Raw genomic sequence first — 10924 nt, 5'->3', positions numbered from 1 at the left:
GTGTCACTTGTCTGAGACTACAAGAGGAACCCGCACTTTCACCTGTCTGTTATGAAATGTCATGAGTGTAATTTACACATGCATTGTTAGCCCTGCAACTTGTACTTTGTATTCTGACATTCCCCAGACTTATGCCCGGAAAGACCATTGGAGCCAATTCAGAAATGCACTTATGAGTACAGGGGCTGGTACAACAAGAATACTCGTTTATGTTCAGTCACATGCCTTTGAGAATCGAACCGAAATGTCCAACTCACCTCTGATTAAAAAAACAGAGGACACAGGCGGTCATTCCAACCGCGGCGGGCGGCGGTAGCCGCCCGCCATGCGGTTTCCGCCGAATGACCGCACCGCGGTCAAAAGACCGCGGCGGCCATTCTGGCTTTCCCGCTGGCCCGGCGGGCGACCGCCAAAAGGCCGCCCGCTGGCCCAGCGGGAAAGCCCCAGCAACGATGAAGCCGGCTCCGAATGGAGCCGGCGGAGTTGCTGGTGTGCGACGGGTGCAGTGGCACCCGTCGCGATTTTCAGTGTCTGCTTTGCTGACACTGAAAATCATTATGGGGCCCTGCGAGGGGGCCCCTGCACAGCCCATGCCAGTGGCATGGGCAGTGCAGGGGCCCCCAGGGGCCCCACGACACCCGATCCCACCATCCTGTTCCTGGCGGTATTTACCGCCAGGACCAGGATGGCGGGAAGGGGGTCGGAATCCCCATGGCGGTGCTGCAAGCTGCGCCGCCATGGCGGATTCCTTGGGCCAGGGGTAAACCGGCGGGAAACCGCCGGTTGCCCTTTTCTCACCGCGGCTTTACCGCCGCGGTCAGAATGGCCCTGGAAGCACCGCCAGCCTGTTGGCGGTGCTTCCGCGGTCCCCGGCCCTGGCGGTCGGAATGACCCCCACAGTCCTTTCAATTTATATTAATTGAATATAATTACTACCTGAATATTCATACTTTATTAACGTTCAACGTTTTAGTGACAGTTCACACAGGCATGCAGGAGTGCGTGAAGAGTACTACATGAGTCCTGCTTTGCATACCACAAAATGCTTTAATGAATAGGCCCATACTGTATTTGTAGAATTACTAGCATATGAGCAGTTTAACTGCCCAGGTTACCATTCAATCTTCTATTTCCTTTTTCACACAGAGGATGTCAGACATTCTCGCAGGAGAAGATTTTCTAGTTTTGGCTAAGCACTTACTGGCTCAGTTTCACAATGTTTAGAAGGTTTGTAAGCAGCCGTCCGCTAGTAAATGCACCAACCAGTAATGTTCCTGAAGGGAAAGGCTAATTCATGAACTAAACCATCATTGAGAAAACTGAGCTAAATGGTAAACGGCAAAGCACATTTTCACTAAAATTGCGATAGATTTTCAACGCAGCTATGAAGAAGGGAGGTCATGAAATATTTTAACACTAAACGATCTGCCTCACCCCCCAGAAGCATTCTTTCTTTCTTTATTTTTTTGTTTAAGGAAGAAAAACATACAAGTTACTATCAGAATATTGTATGTGCCGTGTAGAAACGCTGGATGCATAGAAGGAAAACGTCCATGTAAGAGGAATTCAGTTGGCCATTTTATACTGTGCGCTCAAGCGCAAAAATGTTCAGCATAAATTCCATACCAGAAGGAAAAGAAAAGTGCCAGGAGCATCACAAGCAGAAATAGTAAACACTGGTGAGGGGGGGGGATGGGGGTCACGGTTACTAGTCATTAAAGCGCATTATATGATGACTGTGATGTAGCCATGCTACAGAATGCTTGCCAAACAGATCTTTGCTGGGACCTGTGGGAGGCGAGGCTACACGAAGGCACTGACAACTGGGAGATGGCTCACCTGGAAGCAGTAACTAGTGGGCTTTGGAGTCACTGTCCAGAGCACAGGGGTCTCAACCAAGAACATTTGCAGCCCATAAAGCAAATGAATGAAAGATAAAACGTATTCACTAACATGCGACATTTTGGAAACAGAGAACAAGGCTCAAGATAAAACCAAAATGAGCTGAACTGGCTTCTGTTTCAACCTTAAGAAGTATATAATTAACAGAAACTGCTATATGGATTGAAAGTGTTGTAGATATTTTAATAAGCAGGCGCACACATACACACGCATACTCACACATATACATGCACATGACATATACACAGACACACACGCAAATACACAGTCACAAATAAACACACATTCACACAAATTCAGAGATAAACACACACATCCAATAATGTATGTTTGTATGAGGTATTATTTGTGCAGAACCAGCTGAAAAGACAACACACACATTGGAAACCTTTTTAAAGAGGTTGGCATAGCATAGTTCCTTTACCGGCAGCTGGGCTGCTCCAATTAACAATGATCTAAACTACTACTTTTAAGAAAAATTTAACACAACAGCGATTCTTCGGGTGACAGCAACATGACTTTCGAGATGCCGACTTAAGTGAGAATGGTTTCAAAACTTGAATATTCACTTACTCATCCACTGATACAGTTCTGTCTGAGCTAAGCATCCGCTTCAGAGAACTGCCCATAATGACGTCAACTATGCCGGAACTGTACATGTTCTGGAAGCAATGAACTCTTGGACCAGTCTGCCCTACTGGATCTGTCCTGCAGGGAATAGAACATTTTGTTTGCTGCCTTCCGTGAGAGGGAAGTTTGCTTCGCTACTGCCATGCTGTACCTGTTGTGTGAGGAAGCAAAGCTTGTACTGCTACTGCCTGATTTGTATGTGCAGGGGCGTAGATTCTGGGGTGGGGGGACACCCCCCTAATAAATTAATTATCTGATAAATAGTTGGGTACAAATACTTCCAGTCGGGTATGGTGAGATGTCTGCCGAATTCACCAGGAATTTTTAAATACATTCAGACAAAAGCGCACATACACTCTCCTTCTCAGGTTTTAAAGTTGTCAGAAATGTTTCTAGTTTTACAAAATATTGTGTTTTTCCCACTTAGTACCCCCTACTGATCCGCATTCCTCTCTCTATTCACTGCCTCTTAGGCCCCTGCCATGCATCCTGGTTGCCATATAATGTATTTAAACATTATGGCGGTCATTACAAACATGGCTGTCTGGACCACCATGCCGGCGGTGGTGGTAATTTCTGCCACGGGCATGGTGATCCAGACCACCATAAAATGTACGTGGCAGAACCACCATGTTTGAAATGCCACCACCGCCAGGCTTCAGCCACCAGTCAGCCTGGCGGCGTTTCTGATCTGACTGGGCAGCGATGCCCGCCGGATAATGAGTCAGGTTCCACCAGCCTTTCCCTGGCGGTATACACCGCCAGGGAAAGGTTGGCGGAATGAGTGATTGGGGCCCCCCTGGTGGCCCCTGCACTGCCCATGCACTTGGCATCGGCAGTACAGGGGCCCCCATGCAGAGCCCCGTCGCGCATTTCACTGCATGATTTATGGGCAGTGAAATGCGTGACGGGTGCTGCTGCACCCACCGCACTGCTACATTGCCGCTGGCTCCATTTGGAGCAGGTGTCAATGTTCAGGCCCTGCATCCACCTGGGCCGGCTGACGGAAACACTGTTTCCACCCACCGGCCCTGCTGGATGTTCTTTATGTGGCCGGCGGGGGTTTCTGCGCGCTGGCGGTCTTCTGTTGACCGTCAGCGCTGAACCCGCTGAGATCGTAATGACTCCCTATATGCCAGACGGATTGTCAGAAAATCTGAAACTCAGCCCCCCCCCCAATCTTACTGACTAAGCTACGCCCCTGTGTATGTGTCCTCTGGTGAGAACGTCTTGTGCTTTTTTTGCCTTAACTATACCTGTCCTCTGAAGAAGGAAAGCTTTCTGCCCACGGTGTGTCTGCTCTTTAGCAACAGGTGTTTTTAACGCTGTTCACCTATCTCATGAAACAAAAAATGGATAGATTGAAGATTATATTGAATGCACTTGCATAACCTGCCTAACAAACTAGGGGCTTCTTAATTTTTTCAGAATATTTGATGTGAGGTACCACAACCTATTTCCTGTGGAAGGCATCTGACTTCTTAGGGGCAGTATTTGAACACAGAACCAAATTTAGATGCAAAAAAGAAGCAGGGTCGATTGTTCAGCTCTTCCTGTTTTCATTTTTATTTTAGGGGGCCGCCAATAAAAATAATTATTGGCTCACTCACACACAATTTTAGTAATGGTCTGAAGGTTAACAAAGGAAGAACATAAACATAAGGAAAATAACCTCACCCAAAATAGGGAAGCCACACCTGGTACACTGTTGAACTAGTGAACAGTAGGACTCTCAGAAGTTTCTCAGCATTACTTCAACTTCGTTATCCATGATGCTCGTGCAATTTAAAGGGATCACATGCCATAACTTTCCCCCCTCTAATTAGAAATCAAATACTGCGAAGGCTTCTAAAGTCGTGATTTGAGGATGAACTCGGAAATGTGCCCCTTCAGTCTCAAGGCGCCCTATTCAAACTTCTAGCACCTTTCAAATCTTACAGAATGCACTGATGTCATAAATACCTACATTCCACACTTCCATTCCATCACATATTATGAATCCCAAGGCCACATCCCTGTGCCCGTACATTATAACACATCCCCTTTCCTTCACATATCTTACTTATAGATGACAACAATAACTAACAACAGACATCAAATGACAGACACATACAGATGCAACCTGATAAACCAACATAACAATTACATAAGTCGTTTGCATGAAATGAATAAGTATTCCTACAATAAATTACATGTCACTATAGTCACAGATCTACCTAGGAGCTGTCCACGGATTATTTACAAATTGTCAGAGTCACCAGATCCTCGGTTGCGCACGCTCGCAACACGTCCACCACTGAACAGCTCCAAGACTCTGATAGATAAATCACAGAGGCTAAGAGAGTTCAAGAGGGGAAGAGGAGATTAGGAAGGGGACAGCTGGGAAGGAGACCTGTGGGAAGCAAAAGATTAAACAACACAACATCAGATTCAAAACCACATTTAGATTAATTAAAACTCTCTGTTGGATCTATGGTTCAATGATACTTGGAACATGAAATAATACTCTATTGAACCTAAAGTTCAGTGATACTTGAAACATGAAATAAACACCCTGTTGAGCCTAGAGTTCAGTGATACTCGGAACATGAAATAACACTCTGTTGAGTCTAGAGTTCAGTGATACTTGAAACATGAAATAACACCTAAAACTAAGGAAACATGAATGGCCTAGAACTAGACTCTAATTAGACCTTACTAAATCTAGGTACCTGGAAAAGAATCAAAAATGGTTAGTACAATGTTTCATATGGAATTTTCATGAATTGAAAAAACATACTGTTCAAGGAATACTAGAACCTTCCTAAATAATGTCCCAAAAACAAACACAGCCTCATTACATGAGGATAAGGCTCTCCAAACATTCCTTGGAAAATAATAAGAATTGTACTATAGACCCTACATGCACATAGAACATAACATCCAGAATTCTAGCACATTCGATCTTTCGAATGTCAGAACATAAATTGCGCACTCGCGGATTTCCACAAGAGTTTTGTAAATGTCATGAAATAGTTGCACACAATGAATAACATGAATTAAGCACAGGAAACTAATCGCGCGTCTTACCGATTCGAATGCAAGCTGGTAAATGTCAGAAAATGGTTGCGCACAATGAATATCTTGATTTGTACACAAGTAAAGAATCGCGTGCCTTGCCGATTCGAATGCAACCTTGTAAATGTCAGAAAATGGTTGCGCACAATGAATATCTTGATTTGTACACAAGTAAAGAATTGCGCGTCTTACCGATTCGAATGCAACCTTGAAATTGTCTTGATTTGTACACAAGTAAAGAATCGCACGTCTTGCCGATTCGAATGCAACTTTGTAGATGTCAGAAAATGGTTGCGCAAAATGAATATCTTAATTTGTACACAAGTAAAGAATCGCGTGTCTTGCCAATTCGAATGCAACCTTGTAGATGTCAGAAAATGGTTGCGCAAAATGAATATCTTGATTTGTACACAAGTAAAGAATCGTGCATCTTGCCGATTCGAATGCAACCTTGTAAATGTCAGAAAATGGTTGCGCAAAATGAATATCTTGATTTGTACATGAGTAAAGAATCGCGCGTCTTGCCGATTCGAAAGCAAACTTGTAAATAACAGAAAATGGTTGCGCACAATGAATACCAAGGATTAAACATGAAAAGCGAATAGCGCGTCTTGCCGATTCGAATGCCACCATGTAACTACCAAGAAATGGTAGCGCACAATGAATATCAAGAGTTAAAGCATGAAAAGCGAATCGCGCGTCTTGCCGATTCAAATGCCACCCTGTAACTGCCAAGGAATGGTAGCGCACAATGAATATCAAGGGTTAAAGCACGAATAGCGAATCGCGCGTCTTGCCGATTCGAATGGCACCATGTAACTGCCAAGAAATGGTAGCGCACAATGAATAACATGCATTAAGCACGAGAAAAGAATCGCGCGTCTTGCCGATTCGAATATGTACATGTAAATGCCATGAAACGCCCAAGCGCACATTCACACGCACTAGAGTCCAATCACTTATCATGCAAAGATTAGGCCCAAGAACTCAAGCGTCGTTGATAACGGAGTTGGGGGCCCAGCCCGATCTCCGTCTTACCGACCTGATCAAGAATCACCCAGCCAAGTGAAAGGGCAAAGCCTGGAAGATCAAAGTAGGCCCCCGGAACAGGAGCTCAGGAAGCTGCTGCTGCTCTGCACTGGGACCACTGAATAGTGAGCACGTGGAGCTGGGCTGGCTCCCTTTTATAGAGTCTTGGCCCAGCCCACAACCACACCCAGGCATGCTGCAGGGAAATCTTCTAGAAGGCCCTGGAAAGGGACCACACCCTGACACACTCTGAAAGCCTGCAGCAATACATTGCAAATGAACAATATTTACAAGCACCTTAAATAAAAGTCTTCAGGATTAAACTCTGCAATGCAAAAGGTTAAACTACAGCATATCAACATAATGAATGAATTACATCATCTCATACGTGCTGGGTCTTTGCATTCCAGTCGCCCGTAGAGCGCGCACTGCCCAGATGTTGAGACAAATAAAATCTCCAAAATAGTTAGGCATCCTTCCTGATCTGACACTTCTTGTTCTGATGTCTCCCCACAGGCAGGTTGCACATCAATTTCATTCTTACGGAGTCGGACTCCCTTATCATCATCAAGCTAGGACATTCATCACCTGTTACCTTCACAAAAATACCCTTCTGGTACAATGCAAACATTCTCAAGTTCTAAGTTTGGTCATCCTCCAATTTAATCCAGTTGCTGCCCACCTCCCTCACCTTGACAGGACCGCAAAATCTAGATAAACCACTAGCTACCCCACGTGGCTTGATATTTACCCAATTCCCTCTCTGGATGAGGTGACATGGACAATTCTCTGACTCTGTTACATCCACCCCTTTAATATTGGGTGTATTCATCCAAGAAGGTATTAGTTTTGTGCCTGCATTCCTTCCCCTCATTATCTGAAAGGACGTCTTCCCGTACCACCATTTACAGTAGTGCAGTGAGCCCACAACATGTCCTTAACTGCTGCCTGGATGGACAAGTTAGCAGCGAATGCCATCTCTATAGTTCCTTTAACCAATCTATTAATTCTTTCCACCAGACCAGTACTCTGAGGATTGTACAGGGATGTGCAGTTGTACTTTATACCTAACTTGTGCAAAAACCCTTTCATTTCTATTGACATCAACTACATACCATTGTCTGTAATCCATATACAAGGAATATGTTCTCTACTAAAAATTTCACTTAGACTGCTAAAGTAGACCTTGCACATATTTGCTTCATGAACACATCCTCAATCCATCTCGACTTTACATTCACTAATACTATAACAAATCTCTCTTGGTCTGGGAAGAAAGGAAATAGACCAATAAAATCCAAACACACTTTCTCCATGCTTCTTCTACATCAATGATATTCTGTTTGCCCTTCATGGATCCCCAAACCCATTCTCAACTGTTTTTCTGACCCCCTACACACTTCACAATTCTGGACCCACTTTTTGACCTGTGCATCCATGTGCGGCCACCAAAACATTTACCTCCCCCTCCTGAGGGTATTCACCTGTCCCATATGACCTTCATGTGCCAATCGCATCAGTCTGGGTCTAACTAAGTGAGGGGACACAAATTGGTTTCCTCTCATAATGACTCCCTGACCTTGCAATGACAACTCTTCCACAATTTTATGATATGTCTAACTGCTTCAGGCACTGTGCTTTCTCTTCTCATGCTCCCTCTAATCATTTCCACCACTGCCTTTAGAGTACTGTCCTTACCCATAGCTTCCAACCACTCGGCTCTACAGACACATGCCTCACATTCTTCAGTGGCATCCCTCACACTGCCCACCACTTCCTCAACTTGCAATTCACTGCTGGCAGCATTCCTATCTGGCAACCCCAAGAAGCCATCAGCCACGGAGATTTTCCAACCTGGAACATACTCCACTTTATAATCAACATCTTGTAATTTCACTGCTAGTCTGACTAACCTCCCAGAAAAAAATGTTGTGCCTCCTGGACTCAAAACTCTTACTAAGTGTTTGTGATCTGTTCTTAAAACTATACAGCTTCCCCATATGAAAGTGCGAAAGTATGTAGCGGCCCAAGTCGCAGCTAGTGCTTCACATTCTATGACCAAATAATTATTTTCTGACTCCGACAAATAACACGAGGCAAACGCTATTTTCTTTTCTTCCTTCTTGTGTATTTGGGACAATACTGCCCTTATTCTGACAGCGCTAGCATCTACTATTATGATAGTTTTCAATCCCCAGCAGAATGGAAATAATACTCTAGCATTGACAATTTCATCTTTTATCATGGCAAAAGCATTCTGTTGTTCTTTCCTCCACTCAATTTTTTCCCTTTCCTCAGTAGACTTCTTAAGTTCTCTGTTTTGTGTGCAAAATCACATACAAACTTAGCGTAGTATTGACGAAGCCCATAAATGATCTTGTCCTTGTCGTTGAGTACATCTGCATTTACAATGAAACTTAGCAAGTCAACTTTGGGTTTCACTCCTTCTCTGATTATCAATTATCCTAAGTACTCCACTTCCTACAAGAGAAATTTACATTTTTCTTTTTTTAAAGTTAACCCAGCATCAACAAGCCTAGCTAGCACTTCATTCATGTTTTTGTTATGGTCATCTATAGTCTTCCCAAACACCAAAATGTCACCCTGAAAAAAAGCCACATTCGAAATTCCTGCCAAAATGTTTGAAAAGAACCTTTGAAAAACACCTGCTGCAGAATGTAATCCAAACGGTAACCTTTTGAACTGCAATGTGCCTTCCTACATTATAAATGACATGAAGGGGGTCATTCTAACCCTGGCGGTAAAAACCGCCAGGGCGAATGACCGCGGTAGCACCGCCAACAGGCTGGCGGTGCACCGCTGGGCATTCTGACCGCGGCGGTTCAGCCGCGGCCAGAAACGGAAAGTCGGCGGTGTACCGCCGACTTTCCGCTGCCCTTGAGAATCCTCCATGGCGGCGGAGCGCGCTCCGCCGCCATGGGGATTCTGACACCCCCTACCACCATCCTGTTCCTGGCGGGTCTCCTGCCAGGAACAGGATGGTGGTAGGGGGTGCCATGGGGCCCCTGGGGGCCCCTGCAGTGCCCATGCCTATGGCATGGGCACTGCAGGGGCCCCCGTAAGACGGCCCCAAAAAGAATTTCAGTGTCTGCCTAGCAGACACTGAAATTCGCGACGGGTGCTACTGCACCCGTCGCACTCCAGCAACTCCGCCGGCTCCATTCGGAGCCGGCTACATCGTTGCTGGGTCTTTCCCGCTGTGCTGGCGGGCGGACTTTTGGCGGTCGCCCGCCAGCACAGCGGGAAAGCCAGAATGGCCGCCGCGGTCTTGTGACCGCGGTGCGGTCATTTGGCGGTAACCGCATGGCGGGCGGCGACCGCTGCCCGCCGCGGTTAGAATCAGGCCCGAAGTGTCTAGAATTTGGGTGCAAAGGTACCTGATGAAAGGCACTCCTTAAGTCCAGTTTAAAAAATATCTGCCTCCCTCATCACCAAAATGTAGTAAATAAAGCATCCCACACGAGGGCTGTTTCCTTCATGTGTTTACTTGTCGAGTCGTCAAGACAAACCTCTCGCCATCTGCTCCCACCGGGCACCCACAAGTAACTGCCCTGGCACCTTTCAAACCTCACAGTATGCACTGATGTAATAGAGACCTACATTCCACACTTCCATCCCATCACATACTATGTGTCCCAAGGCCACATCTCTGTGTGTGCACAATATTGATCAATTATTTTTTAAGCGAGCTACTCACCCGGAAGGGTAACAAGGCGCATGGAGGGGGGGGTGCTACTGCTCGAAGAGCCAGGTTTTGAGGCGCTTCCTGAAGGTCAGGAGTTCCTGGTTCAGACGTAGGTTGACGGGGAGGGAGTTCCAGGTTTTGGTGGCAAGGTGGGAGAAGGTTCTACCGCCGGATGTGGTATGGTGAATGCGGGGGACGGTTGAGAGGGCGAGGTTGGGGGAGAGGAGCTGGCATGTAGGGATGTGGAAGTTGAGACGCTAGTTGAGGTAGGCTGATCCGGCGTCGTGGAGAGCTTTGTGAGCGTGGATCAGGAGCTTGAAGACGATCCTTTTGTTGACGGGGAGCCAGTGGAGGTCTCTGAGGTGGGCTGAGATGTGTTTGTGGCGAGGGAGGTTGAATACGAGTTGTGCTGAGGCGTTCTGGATGCGCTGGAGTTTCTTCTGGAGCTTGGCCATTGTTCCTGCATAGAGGGCGTTGCCGTAGTCCAGTCTACTGCTGACGAGGGCATGGGTGACCGTTCTTCTGGTTTCCACAGGGATCCATCTGAAGGTCTTGCGGAGCATGCGAAGGGTGTTGTAGCATGAGGATGAGATGGCTTTG

This window comes from Pleurodeles waltl, chromosome 3_2 (assembly GCF_031143425.1).
Source record: "Pleurodeles waltl isolate 20211129_DDA chromosome 3_2, aPleWal1.hap1.20221129, whole genome shotgun sequence".
NCBI lineage: Eukaryota > Metazoa > Chordata > Amphibia > Caudata > Salamandridae > Pleurodeles > Pleurodeles waltl.
The sequence above is the reverse complement of the archived record's forward strand: the minus strand, read 5'-3'. Positions refer to the sequence as shown.